Source organism: Arachis ipaensis, chromosome B10 (genome assembly GCF_059453495.1).
Source record: "Arachis ipaensis isolate K30076 ecotype BB chromosome B10, ASM5945349v1, whole genome shotgun sequence".
Classification (NCBI taxonomy): Eukaryota; Viridiplantae; Streptophyta; class Magnoliopsida; order Fabales; family Fabaceae; genus Arachis; species Arachis ipaensis.
Genome location: NC_142435.1, coordinates 34810036 through 34825660, shown reverse-complemented (window position 1 = coordinate 34825660; position 15625 = coordinate 34810036). Strand labels below are relative to the sequence as shown.

The 15625-nt window shown below is 39.3% G+C and overlaps 1 non-coding gene across 1 annotated transcript; it reads right to left on the bottom strand.

Moving 5' to 3' along the window:
- Window positions 1-11616: 11616 nt before the first annotated feature.
- Window positions 11617-11724, bottom strand: LOC148579663 (small nucleolar RNA R71). The gene has a single exon (XR_015896629.1). It is a non-coding gene; the product is annotated as a small nucleolar RNA R71 (small nucleolar RNA).
- Between the last annotated feature and the right edge of the window lie 3901 nt (window positions 11725-15625).

Here is a 15625-nt window from a genome sequence, read left to right as displayed (position 1 = left end):
GAGCTTATGTCTGATGAATGGATGCATTCTTCCACTTTATAGCCTCTAATCTGTATTTTCCGGGCCAAAAACCGGGTCAAAAATAGCCCAGAAATCGCCCCCAGCGTATTCTGGTACGTACAGGTCGCGAGAAAGTGACGCAGAAGCATTGTCCACGCGTTTGCGTCACCTGGCTTTGAGGAAGCTATAGCAAATTATATATCAAATTGAATCCTCGGACGTTATCTTTCCAACGCAACTGAAACCGTGTCATTTGGATCTCTGTAGCTCAAGTTATGGTCGTTTGAGTGCCAGGAGGTCAGGTTGGACAACTTTAGCAGTTCCTTCAGTTTCTTATATTCCTTCCACTTTTGCATGCTTCCTTTCCATCCTCGAAGCCATTCCTGCCCTGTAATTTCTGAAATCGCTTAACACACATATCAAGGCATCGAATGGTAATAAGAGAGGATTAAAATTAGCTAAATTAAGATAAAAGAAACATGTTTTCAATCATAGCACAAAATCAGGAAGGAGAATGTAAACTCATGCAAATAGTATGAATAAGTGGGTAAAGAGTTGATAAAATCCACTCACATTAGTACAAGATAAACCATAAAATAGTGGTTTATCACTGGACCAGATGGAGCGCCGCAACCGGCGGCAATATGAGAGATCTGAGCGTCGCAACAAGCGACGCTATGAGCACCTCAAGTTGATGATCCGATCTGGCGGCGACATCCCCTCCGAGCCTGACACACCATCAGAGCCATCTGAGGAGGAGGCAGACGAGCATGAGGATGAGACACATGCACACAGAGAGGCTGGGCAGGCAGGACCAGAGCAGGCTGCACCACAGCATGAGGAGCCACATCAGATTCAGGCTGCAGACCCAGAGATCCCTCTCCAGTCAGCACCTCCACTACAGCAGACAGATCCTCCTACCCTTATCCTGTCTGCAGATCCTCAGGCCACCACAGAGACTCCAGCGGCCCATCCTTCCAGTGATGACACTCCTTCACACCCAGCTTGAGTGAGCATCGAGGACGATGCTATATTTTAAGTGTGGGGAGGTCGCCATCCCTGGCGTATCTTTTTGGTGAACCACTACAGACTCTTTTTTATCTTATTTTGTTTATTTTTTTTCTGTATTTTTATCTTTATTTTTATTTTTCAGTACTTATACATTGTTCTTTTGCTATATTTTTACTTTATTTTTGCATTTTACACTTTAGTTTATATCTTAGCCATTTAGTTTAGTTTGCAATTCTAAACTTATTAGTTATAGAATATGTGGATTAATTAGTATAGTTTACCCTTTTAGCATATGATAGTTTGGTTTAATTGAAAATAAAAGGAAGTAAACTAGAGACTTTAGTAAATTAAAACAATCCATACACATTGTATATATAACATTACATGTTAGTTAGTTAACAACATTTCATCAAGGAGGAACACTAAGATTTTAAGGGCCACCCTAAAATTTACATTGAGAATAATGGGAACTCTTAATTTCTACTTGCATGACATGTATAACTGATATATGATTTTTGAGCTGGAGAACACACAGCCTGTGAGCCTTGAGCTTAATTGTATGGTTACATTCAAACCATAATTTTCATTCCTGTGTGTTTTTACCCTTCTTTTTCATTCTGATGTTCTTTACTTTGTTTTAATCTATATGTCCAATATAGAATATAGATACATACCAAGAGATGATTGAGGCTATCATTTGAATTTTTTCTCACTTATCCCAAATTAGCCTACCTTGTGCATCACCCTTGTTAGCCCCCTTTGAGCTTTTTAATCCCCTCTTGTTCTATAAACCACATTACTAGCCTTAAGCAAAATAAATAAATAAATAAATAAAAAAATCCCAAGTTGGATCCTTGGTTAGCTTAAGATAGATATTGTGTACAATTTAAGAATAGGGAATTTTATAGGAACATGGGATGATAGAAACAAAGTAGGAATTTAAAAAGAATAAGTTGTTCCAAAAACAAAAATTTGAGAAGCATGCTCATGTGAAATCAAAACAATTGAATTACCATGTGCATTGATTTAAAAAAAATTTATTATTTTTACATTTTCAGTATTTAAATAAGGGAATATACAAAAATTTCCCGATTGCAAAATAAAGAGAATCAATACACATGGGATAAAATTAAATTTAATGCATGAGTTTGCAATACAAAGTGGAAAAATTTGGGCAATTAGGTTAAGGAACTTTGAAATTATATAAAGTATGTATGTTAGGTGAGATCTTAGACTAATCAAGGATTCACTTATTAGCTCACTTAGCCTTATACGTATACCCTTACCTTTACCCTAGCCCCATTACAACCTTGAAAAAGACCTCATGATTTTTGTATGTCTGTATTCTATAATTGTTGATTGGTTAGATGAAGAACAAAGTTATAGAAAGTAAGGATAGAAAAGAATAGAGTGATTAACCCAATAAACACTGAGTGACTAGAGAGTAAACACAAAATCCAGTGAGGGTTCAATAGCTCATACCATATATCTCTACTTAACTGTTAATTGTCTTGCAAGTTTGTGAATTATTTACCCATCTCAATTGTAAAAGTGCTTTAACATTATCTAAGGTTTGGCTATGCATATATGATTCTTGAGAAAATGAATTAATTTAACTACATGTAAGCTTTATATACAAGTGAATAATAATTAGAATTGCATGATGCATTTAGGTAGTTTGTACTTAGAATAGAATGCATTGCATGAAATTCCACCACTTTACCTTACTCTTTATCTTGGATTTAGCATGAGGACATGCTATTGTTTAAGTGTGGAGAGGTTGATAAACCCATATTTTATGATATATTTTGTGCTCAATTCAAGTGATTTATTCAATCCTTCACCCACTTATTCATGTGAAATTGCATGGTTTTACTTTCCCTTCCTTATTATGTGATATATGTGAAAAACATGTTTCCTATGCTTTAAAAATATTTATTTTAAATATTTTTTATTACCATTCAATACCGTGATTTGTGTGTTAAGTATTTTCAGATCTCCTAAGGCAGGAATGATTTAAAGGATGGAAAGGAAACATACAAAAATAGAAGGAAAGCACAAAATGGAGATTTTGAAGAAACTGGCAGCGACGCGAACGCATGGATGACGCGGCCGCATGCCTAGCGCGAAAAGGCAGTGACGCGAATGCGTGACTGACGCAGACGCGTGCCTGGAGCAGAACACAGATGACGCGTACGCGTGACCGAAGCAAACGCGTGATAAGGAAAACTCCAGATGATGCGACCGCGTGACCCACGCGGACGCGTGACAGACGCCACGCACCAGAAACTGCAGAAAATGCTCCCAGTGATTTCTAAAACCTTTTTGGCCCAGATCCAAGTTCAGAAAGCACAGATTAGAGGTTATAAAGTGGGGGAATGCATCCATTCAAAAGAAGGTCTTCAATTATTCACTTTTCATAGTTCAGATGTAGTTTTTAGAGGGAGAGGTTCTCTCCTCTCTCTTAGGTTTTAGGATTAGGATTCCTCTTAAAGGATTTAGGATTTCAACTCTTCATCAGGTTCAATATTTCTTTTACTTTATATTTCTCTTCTACTTTTAGATACTTCAATGCTCTCATTTAATTACTTATGTTGTCAAATCGGCTTATGAACTTTTTATGTTTGGATTAATTTCCTTTTATTAATTACAATTGAGGTATTTCAGATTTATGATTCTTATTTAGTTTTTTTCTATATTCTTGGCTTTAATTGATTAACTGGAGGCTCTTGAGTTATTAAACTTATCGTGATTGTTGATTAATTCCTCTAATTGACTGGAATTCTACTAACTCTAGTCTTTCCTTAGGAGTTGGCTAGGACTTGGGAATCTAACTGATTAGTCCACTTGACTTTCCTTTGCTTTAGGTTAACTAAGTGGGGTTAAACTCAATTCTCATAAGAATAACTAGGATAGGACTTCCGAATTTTCATGCCTTGCCGAGAGTTTATTTTATAGTTATTTATTTATTTTACTTGTCATTTAAATTACTTGTTCCTTACTTTCAAAACCCCCAATTTACAAAATTCATAACCAATAATAAGAACATACCTCCCTGCAATTCCTTGAGAAGACGACCCGAGGTTTGAATACTTCGGTTTATAAATTTTGTTGGGTTTATTACTTGTGACAACCAAAACTTTTGTAAGAAAGGACTTTTGTTGGTTTAGAAGCTATACCTGCAACGAGGATTTATTTGCGAATTTCTAGACCACGCAAAAGTTCTCTCTTCACCCCACCTTTCACTCCAACCAATCACCTCTCATCAATCCCATCCATCTCTCTTTCTAACAACCACATTCAAATTCAATTTCCCTCCCCCTTATTTTTCCCGTTCCACAACCGAACCCACCCACCCTCTCCTATAAATACCCGTCAAATCATCCACTTTCACCATACCTTCACTACTCTTCTCCTCTTCCACATTCTTCACCATACACATTCCCTTTCTTCATTTTTCCACTTTCTTCCCCCTAAAGGCTGAAGGCTATACCCTATCCCCTATCTCATTCTTCTATTTTCTTGTCTTTCTCTTTTTTTATATTTCTATTTTTTTGGGGACGAGCAAAATTTTTAAGTTTGGTGTAGGACGCTCCGCTTTTTGCTTCCTATATCTTACCTCCATGGCACCAAAGACTGGAGAGTCCTCAAGGAAAAGAAAAGGGAAAGTCCCCACTTCCGAGCCATGAGATTTCACAAGATTCTTCACCAAGGCCCATCAAGACCATTGATGAGCGGATATTTTATACGCTTTTTGGCGTCATTTTCATATTGTTTTAGTTATGTTTTGTTTAAGTTTTATCATATTTTCATAGGTTTAGTGCAAAATTCACATTTCTCGATTTTACTTTGAGTTGTGTTTTCTGATGATTTCAGGTAATTTTTGGCTGAAATTGAGGAGCTTTGGCAAAGTCTGATTCAGAGGTAAGGAAAGCATAGCAGATGCTGTCAGATTCTGACCTCTATGCACTCAAACGAGCATTTCTGGAGCTACAGAGGTCCAAATGATGCACTCTCAATGGTGTTGAAAAGCTAAGTTCCAGAGCTTTCCGCAATATATAATGGTCTATACTTTTCTTCGAAGGAGCCTGCCCATATTGGGCGTTGAACGCCCAAGAATTACCACATTTCTGGCATTCAACGCCCCAAAAGAACTCAAGCCAGCGTTGAATGCCCAAACATCCCCTCTAGGGTGTTCAACGCCCACTAAAAAGCATAAGGCAGCGTGGATCGACCCCCTAATGGGCGTTCAATGCTCATCCCTCATGATTAGATGCCGAGCTCAGCCCAAGTACTCAACCAAAGTGGGCCCAAGAGTGGACTTTCGCACCTTTGGTCTAGTCTATCATACTTTTGTACTCCTTAGTTATTAGGTTATTATATATAGAACAAAGATCACCACTGTTAGGGATCTTTGCCTCTTTGCACGTTTTACTATTACTTTCTGTAAGTTATAAGCAACTAAACCTCCTAAGTTAGGGTTAGGAGCTCTGCTGATTCTCATGGATTAATAATATTACTGTTTCTATTTCAATATATTTGATTCTATTCTCTTATGCATTCTCGTTCTTCAACTCATGAATTGAGGATGAACCGTGACATTTATCCTTGTTCTATTTGGGTTTCATACGAGTCCTGACCCGGATAGCATTGAGCTAAAGCTAGAGATTGCATTGCAGATTCCAAGAGTGTACCTAGGTAACTTTGGATATGTGACATAAAATTCCGTTGACCATGGGTTACTGAGGTCTCTGTGGCGTTAAGGCTAGAGTCAGAGAAGCAGCATTCCCTGATCCAGAAGATCTGACCTTATTTGTGACGTTTTGAGTAAGATCGCGAAGGGGAATGGATTGCTTAGGGCTTCACCTTCGGCCATAGTGGGAAGGCATGAGTTAACTTGATGAGAGGATATGAGTTGCTCGGATATGGTGGACTATTATGGTTTAGAAGAGATTAGCTTGATGAGAGGATATGAATTAATCACGTACAACTGCCATTGAAGGAATCATTCGTTGTTGAAGTAGACAGTAAGAAAAGTTAATCCAGAAAGAATACGCATCTCTAAAGTCTTAACTGAATCTCTATCACTATTTTTACACCAACCTGGTATTTCGTTCTTTATTATTTTATTTATCTTTTCAAACAAATAACCATCTTTTCTAATCGCCTGACTAAGATCTACAAGATAGCCATTGCTTGCTCAATCCAAGAATCTCCGTGGGATTTGACCCTCACTCACTTGAGGTATTATGTGGACGACCCGGTGCACTTGTCGGTTCATCTGTGCGAAACTTGCAAAGTTCAATTTCGTGCACCAACCATTTTTATGACGTGGTAAGGAAAAAGAAGGTGATTCCCGAGGTCCCCTTCAAGCTGAAGGACGATGAGTACTCGGAGATCCTATATCAGATTCTGAGATGGGGTTGGAAAATTCTGGCCAACCCGGTAGCAGAGGTTGGAGTATTGATGGTGCAGGAATTCTATGCCAATCCCTGGGTCACAAAGACGCATGATACAAGCGTGAACCCGGAGCCAAAGAATTGGCACACCATGGTCAGAGGGCACATTATGGATTTTATCCCTGAGAGTGTGAAGGTGGCGCTACAGTTGCCAGAGTCACGAGATGACCCTCATTCATACACTCGAAGGGTCAACACTGACCAAAGGTTGGATCAAGTTCTTGCTGACATCTATGTACCTGGAGCTTAGTGGAGGAGGGATGCTCAAGGTCAGCCTTACCAGCTGGGTAGGCTTGACCTTAGGCTAGTAGCTAGAGGATGGTTGGAGTTTATCCTATGCTCTATCATCTGTACAAGTAACCACTCTTAGGATACAATCAAGCGAGCAGTGATAATTCACTACATTATGCTCGGCAATGAGGTGGAGGTACATGAGGTGATCCCTCCGGAGTTGTATAGAATAGCGAACAAGCCCTTCACTACTGCGAGGCTGGCATTACCTCATCTCATTCACTGCTTATGTGCAGCATTTAGAGCTCACATAGAGGGAGATACCCTAATTGACAAGGAGAGGCGAATCACGAAGAAGGGTATGGAGAGTGCAAGGGAGCCCGTGCAAGGACCACAGCAAGAGCCAGTTCCAGTATCTCCACAGGGTATTCTAGAGATGCCTTAAGGGATGTACTTCCCTCCCTATGACTACTGGGATCAGTTGACCACATCTTTAGGGAAACCGACATTATCAGTTGATCAGTTGAGGCTGAAGCATCAGGATCAGTTTGCTCTCCTCCATCAGATGATGGAAGATCAAAGAAGGATGATGGAGGAGTAGAGGAGGCAGGGGCGTGACATTGAGGAGCTCAAACGCTCCAGAGGATTCCCCGGAGGGAGTAGTAGCCGCCATCACTGAGGTGGTCTAGTTTCATTCTCCCTACCTTTATCTTTTCCCTATTTTCCTAGTATTTCATTACGTTATTTGTTTTCTATTTTAGTTGCATGATCACTCTTAGAATTTCTTTGCTTTCTAGTAGTAGTTTATTTTTTTCATTTTCTAAGATGTCTTATGTATTCTGCATCAAGCTTGAAAAGAAAAATCTATTGAAAAAGAAGTAGTAAAATGCATAAGATCTTGAGTTATATTATGAGTTACTCTATTTACTTTGATGTGGTGGCCTTATCTCTATTTTCTGAATGTATGAATCAACTGTGCACATTTGATATTGAAGTTGAGTATATTGGTTCTTGAGGAACAGGAATTTAAAGAAATATTATTGATTCTCTGAAATAAGAAAAATATTGATTCTTGAAGCAAAAGAAACAGCAAAAAAAATTGAAAAAAAAAAGAAAAATCAAAAGAAAAAGGTTCAAGACTTTAAGAATCAATGGTTAGGAGGGTCAAAATTGATCTAAAGCTCAAAAGAGTGGTTTTTCCTAACCATATGCTTGTGGTGTGAAAGTGTCAAGTAAACCTTGAGATTGAACACTTAAAGTCATAACCCAATGCTGTTACAGAGTATGCCTAAGTTTCTGAGCCCCACTGTCTGGGAGAAGTAAAAAGAAAAATTAGAACTCAAAGAGTTCCCATAGTTAAGTGCTTGTGGTGTTCTTGTATCAAGTTAAGCTTGAAGACAAAACACTTAAAGTCACGACTAGGCTCAAAGGTGCAAAGCACCAAAAGAAAATAAAAGTTGTGTTCAAGAATCAACAAGAGCCTAAAGAAGAGAATCAATAATATCATCAGAGTTCTAGTTCTAAATGACACCAATATTTATGAGCTTCAATGGATAGCGAGATGCTAAAACTATTCAGAAAGAGAGTGTCATAAGCCCCATTCAGTAACTAGACCTGAGCTTCGTTGACAAACTCAAAGTCTTAAGCATTATCTCTTCTTGGTCCTATATTATTTTGGTTGCTTGAGGACAAGCAACAATTTAAGTTTGGTGTTGTGATGCGTGAGCATCTTATACCCTTTCCTAGTCACTTTTATATTTTTTTTAGTTAGATTTTAATTACTTTTACTTTATTTTAGTGCAAAAGCTACCTTTGGATGCTACTTTGAGTTTTTCTTGTGTTTTTATGGTTTTAGGTAAAATTCGGAGTAGTTTGGAGAAACCTGGAGCAAGAAAGGAAAATGTTGTCAGCTCTTCCCTGGGTGTTGAATGCCCACCTAGCGTTCAACACCAGCAAGGGGGCAAGAGATCAAACGTGCCTTCCCCTCTCTGGCATTTAACGCCCAATCCTGGTGCTGAACGCCAGCCTGCAGTCTGAGTCACACAACAATTGGGCCTCTAAAGTGGATTTAGCACTTATTAGTTTTATCTTATTTTATCTTTTTAATATTTATTTTTAAATAATATCTTTTAGGTTAGCATTTATTATTAGGTTAGTATTTAAAGGAGAAGATCAATTAGGTTTAGGATCTTCTTCCTTCGGCACTTTTCAGAACCCTGTTTTCTCTGTAAGTTTTGAGCAACTAAACCTCCTGGTTAAGGTTAGGAGCTCTGTTTATTTCTATGGATTGAGATTATTACTTTTCTATTTTAATACATGTTTGATTCAATTCTAAGGTGTGTTTTTGTGCTTAATCTAACGAAACTAGGTGGAACAAAAATATGACACGTTTTCTACATGAGTTCTTGTGATACTCGAAAGAGGTCGCTTGAACTACAGCTTGAGAACACACCTCCTAGACGGCTAATTCACAACCTGTTGGGAATATAGAAACATCTGTTCAGCCAGTGTTCATACCCGGACCCGAGCTACAGGGTTGGATTGGCAGTAGACAAAAGGACCGACCTCATGAAAGGATAGTCCACCACCGACCTCTCTTCAAAGAGCTTGGAAGACCACCAAAGAGGCCCGAAGAGGTCCAATACGAAGAAACTGCCACCCGCCGAAGGGCGGCTGCCAAAATATATGATCTTACCCACAAGATATAAGATAAGATAACAATCTTATCTCAAAGGGAGGTCTCCCAGCACCACTATAAGTACTCTGGAGCCCCCATGTATAACTTATACTCCAATTCTACTAAAAACCTATTTAAAGCCCATGCTAACTGATAAACCACTATTTTATAGTTTATATTGTGTTTAATTGTGTGGTTTTGTCATGATCCTTACCCACTTATTCATCAATTTAGCATGCATTTAGATTTCCTTCCTAAATTCAGTACATGTTTGAAAATTGCTTCCTAGAGACTTTAATTATTCAATTTTAATTCTCCTTTATTCCATTCGATGCCGTGATCTGTGTGTCAAGTGTTTCAGGCTTTATAGGGCATGAATGAGATGGAGACTGGAGAGGAAGCTAGCAAAAATGGAAGGAACAGAAGAATTCGAGGAGATAACCAGCGAGAAGTGACGCGGTCGCATGACTCACGCGACCGCGCGAAGGAGCACAAATCGCAGTAACGCGGCCGCATGGCTTGCGCAGCCGTGTGGATTGGAAAGCGCAAGCGACGCGTCCGCATGGATGACGCGATCGCGTGACATGCGCGATCTGCATAATCTGCAGAATTCGATGGGGGCGATTTTGGACCTTATTTCGGCCCAGTTTTTAGCCCGGAACAGCAGACTAGAGTCAGAGAATATGCAGAAACAACACACACATTCATTCGGTAGTTTGGAGATCTAGTTTTTCACTCTCTTAGGTTTTTCTCTCTAGTTTTTAGAATTTTGATTTTCAATTGGTCTTAGCATTAGAAGATTGAGAAGAGTTATTTCCTCATCAAGACTTCATCATTCTAGTTTGTTCGCTTAACTTGGTTTTATTCTTCCATGTTCTTTGTTATGTTCAATTTTGTCATTCAGATACTTTTATGATTGTTTAATGCAAGGATTATTTCTTTTTAATTCAATTTCAATTCCAATAATCATGTCTTCTTTTAATTCCCTTTCATGTGCTATGGATTCTTTATTTACAATGCGTGAGTAGTTTTATTACTTGATGGGGAGTTGATTAAAAGGAACTCTTGAGTTGGAAGGATTGAAGGAAAAATTTGTAGTTGGGTTAAATGTTGGATTGCTATCCTGTCACCAACGCCAATCCCTTTGGACTAAGTGGGTTGTAACTCGTGAACAGATCTGGCATTCCAACTTGTTTGACTTTCCCTTACCTAGTAAAGGATAACCAAACAGAGTAACCGTTAATTATAAATCAATCTTAAAAATCACTCCATCAATGATAGAGATTCTAACTAATCAATTCCCAGTCAAGGTTTTGTTTATATTATTTAAAATTCCTCAATTTAAATTCCAATTTACTTAGCTCAACTTCTTGGAACATCTGATTAATAAAACAGCACACTTTTCTGCAACTCGTTGGGAGACGACCTGGGATTTAAAACTCAGAGTAATTTTAATTTAAACTCTCTGTGACATATTTCTAAATTGATAGGCAGATTTTCGGTGAGTTAAGAACTATACTTGCAACGTAACCATTTTAATAAATTTTTAATTCACCAGCTTCTGCTTCCCATCAATTTTTGGCGCCGTTGCCGGGGACTTGCAATAGAGTGTTAATTTTATTAATTAGAATTTATTTATTTGTATTTTATTTAATTTTGCTACTATGAGCTACATGTTTCTTCCGTCAAATGACACGTTTACTTCCTGATCCACGCTTGCTAATATTCGATCTTGAAATTGAAAGAACAATTTCACGAATAAGGCGAGAACAGCGTAGGTTAGCCCGCTCTGAGGGCGGATCTGAAAGTGAATCTGAGGAAGAAACCAGCACCCGTTCTACTGATTCGGTTGTTTTACGTGCAGAAAACATGGCAGCTAGAAGAGTTACCATCTAGGAGGAAGGAGCTCCTGATTTTACAATGCAACCGTTTTTAGCGCATCATCCAGCGGTAGCTATGGATTTTGAAATAAAGACCGCACTGCTAAATTTGATGCCCAAGTTTCATGGCCTACCTGCTCAAGAGCCTATCAAGCACTTGAGAGATTTCCAAGCAGCCTGTTCTATTGTCAGGCGTGATGGCACTGATGAAACTTCAATTCCGCTGAAAGCTTTTCCATTCTCTCTTGAGGGAAAAGCAAGAGAGTGGTACTACACTCAACCTATAGCAAATGTATCCAACTGGGATACACTCAGAAAGGAGTTTCTGGAGAAATTCTTTCCATCTAAAGTTACTGATAAACTGAGGAAGGATATCTCTACAATTGTTCAGGATGACAATGAGACTCTCTTTGAATACTGGGAGCGCTTCAATAATCTTCTGGAAGCATGCCCCCACCACATGATTGACAAGATCGTACTACTCAGCTATATCACACAAGGTATGAGACCCCAAGATAAGACCACATTGGAAAGTGCCAGCAATGGGTCTATGAAGAAGTACAAGACCACTGATGAAGCTTGGCAATTGATCAATGACTTAGCTGAATCTACTCGGAACCACAGACAGAAGCAAGGCCGTTCAAAAGCCGTTGCAGAAGTATCTTCTGGCATAGAGACTGCTGCTCTAAATCAAAGCATCTGTGAGATGACCAACTTGCTGAAGCAAATGCAGTTGAATCAACAAGTTCAGCAAACTCAACCGCAGCAAAACCAACAACTAGTTCCACAAAGAATTTGCAGAATTTGTGCTGATTACAGCCATTACACTGATGAATGCCCGCAACTCTAACAAGAAGACAACATGGTGGCATCCACTCACAACTTCTATGACCGCCCCAACCAAGGGTACAATCAAAGTGGAAATAATAACCATGGATGGCAGGACAATTCAAACCAGAATTGGAGGGACAACAATAATAGGGGAGGCAGAGATAATCAGGGAAATCAGAGGTGGAATAATAACAACAACAGGCAGCAAAATCAACCTTACCGAGCACCTCACCTGAGGCAAAACCAAGGACCACTGAACAATCAGCAGCAAACCTCTCAATTTACTCATTCCTCTGTATCTTCTAATGAAGATTTATTACAAGCTTTTGAGAAAAGACAACTGGCCATGGAAAGTACCATCGTGAACAGTATTAACGCCAGTCTGAATGGTCTCGCCTCTACTCTGTAAGCTTTTATGACACAGCTTGGTTCAGCACAAAATTCCAGTAACCAACCTTCAAGCACCACTGGAATCCCCTCTCAACCATTACCCAATCCAAAGGGAGGCATTAATGCCATCACCCTGAGGTCCGGAACCACACTGCAGGAGAGGAATCAGGAGGAACCAAGCTCACCAGAATACACCTCAGCTGAAGAGGTGGTAGAAATCGAAGATGTTGAAGAGGAAGAGGATATACAGGACATAGCTGAAGAAGAGATAGCTCAACCACAGGAAGAAGCACAAAAAGGCGCAGGCACCACAGAAAATATTACTCCCATTCCATTTCCACAGCTTGCAAGGAAGCCCAGGAAGCAGCTGGAACCTGATCCTAAAATGATAGAAATATTCAAAAAGGTTGAGGTAACTGTTCCCCTTTTTGATGTTATTCAGCAAGTACCTAAATATGCAAAGTTTCTAAAAGACTTATGTATCCATAAAGATAAAATTAATGAATTAGAAACTATTCCTTTAGGTAGTTCTATATCTGCTTTAATGGGAGGATTACCTGAAAAATGTAGTGATCCAGGTCCTTGCATAGTTAGTTGTACTATTGGTGGTGTAGTAATTTATGATTGCATGTGTGATTTAGGAGCATGTGTCAGTATAATGCCTTTGTCTATATATGATGTTTTAAGGCTCCCTCCCTTAAAAAGGTCGGCAGCTCGTTTTGTGTTAGCAGATAAAAGCATTATTACAGTGGCTGGAGTTACTGAAGATGTTTTGGTGAACATTAAAGGGCTCACATTTCCCACTGATTTTTATATCTTGGAAATGCCCCATAATGATTCAGATAAGCCATCATCAATCCTACTTGGAAGACCATTCCTGAAAACATCAAAATTCAAATTGGATGCTTTTTCAGGAACATACTCCTTTGAAATAGATGGCCGCATAGTAATCTTCAATCTGAATGGAGTCATTGACAACCCCCCAGAAGATCGTTCTATCTTCCAGTGTGATTTCATAGACGAAAGTGTGGCTGAAGTTCAAAAAGAAGAGTTTGAAGAGAGGCACACTGGACAAGGTCTAAGTGTGGGGACCCTCTTAACTGATAGTGAGGGCACTTCGCCATTTTCACAAGCCACAGATAATCCAGAGCCTGCCCATGATCAAAAGTTAGAATTGAAACCTCTCCCTCCACATCTCAAATATGCTTATCTTGAGGATGAGCAGAAGCTTCCGGTTATTATTGCAAGGGAACTGACTTCTCAACAAGAAGAGCAGTTACTTGATGTACTGAGGAAGCATAAGAAGGCAATTGGGTGGAGTTTGGCAGACATAGTGGGAATTAACCCTCAAGTATGCGAGCACAGAATATTTTTAGAAGAGAGAGCAAGACCTGTCCGTCAACCACAAAGAAGATTGAATCCCACCATCTTGGAAGTTGTCAAAAAGGAAGTGACCAGACTATTGGAAGCAGGTATCATATATCCCATTTCAAACAGTGAATGGGTAAGCCCAGTACAAGTGGTGCCCAAGAAGTCCGGAGTCACTACCGTGAAGAATGAGCATGGAGAGCTCATAGCAACTAGAGTTCCGAATGCTTGGAGAGTCTACATTAATTACAGGCGTCTCAACCAAGCTACTCGTAAGGATCACTTCCCACTTCCATTCATTGATCAAATGTTGGATCGCCTGTCAGGTAAATCACATTATTGCTTTTTAGATGGTTATACAGGTTATTTCCAGATTCATATAGCTCCTGAGGATCAGGAAAAGACTACTTTTACATGTCCTTTTGGGACTTATGCTTATAAGAGAATGCCCTTTGGCTTGTGCAATACACCAACCACCTTCCAAAGGTGCATGATGAGTCTTTTCTCTGATCTTATTGAGGACTGTATGGAAGTTTTTATGGACGATTTTAGCGTTTATGGTGATTCTTTTAACCTTTGCTTAGATGGATTATCTAGAGTATTAGATAGATGTGTTAATACAAACCTTGTATTGAATTTCGAAAAATGCCACTTTATGGTAAAGCAAGGGATTGTATTAGGACATGTGGTATCTAATAATGACATTTCTGTAGACCCAGCAAAGGTGAATGTTATTTCTAGTTTACCTAACCCCTCTTCTGTGAGGGAAGTCTGTTCGTTCCTTGGCCATGCATGTTTCTACAGGAGATTTATTAAGGACTTTAGTAAGGTAGCACTTCCCTTATCCAGATTACTGCAGAAGGACATTGAGTTCGAGTTCAGTGAGGATTGCAAACAAGCATTCGATAAGCTGAAGACTGCTCTAACTCAAGCCCCAATTGTGAGAGGACCCGACTGGAGCCAGCCGTTTGAAATCATGTGCGATGCTTCCAACCATGCAGTAGGAGCAGCGCTGGCTCAGCGTGAAGGTAAGGATCCTTTTGTTATTGCCTATGCGTCTAAGACTTTAGACACTGCCCAGTCCAATTATACTACTACTAAGAAAGAGCTACTTGCTATTGTTTTTGCTCTGGATAAATTCCGAGCCTATTTACTTGGTACCAAAGTAGTAGTGTATTCGGACCACGCAGCTCTAAAGTATCTATTAGCTAAAAAGGAGTCCAAACCAAGACTTATACGTTGGATACTGCTGTTACAAGAATTTGATTTAGAAATAAAGGATAGGAGTGGTAATCAAAATTTAGTAGCAGACCACTTGAGTCGCCTTGAACATATTAAGGATGATTCTACTCCTATAGATGATAATTTTCCTTTTGACAACCTGCAAGCAGTATCTGAGGTAGTCCCTTGGTATGCACCTGCTGCTAATTATTTAGTTAGCCGCACATTTCCTCCACATTTTTCTAAACATCAAAGAGACAAGCTGAAAAGTGAGTCTAAATATTATATATGGGATGACCCATATTTATGGAGATGTGGCACTGACCAGATAATTAGACGTTGTGTGTCTCAATCAGAATTCCAGTCCATTTTAGAGGCCTGTCACTCATCTGAGAGTGGAGGATATTTTGGCCCTCAAAGAACAGCTAGAAAGGTCTTAGACTGCGGATTCTGGTGGCCTACTCTTTTTAGAGATGCTGCTGAGTTTTGTAAATCTTGTCACCCATGCCAGAAATTTGGTAACATATCCAAGAGGGATGAGATGCCTCAACAATATA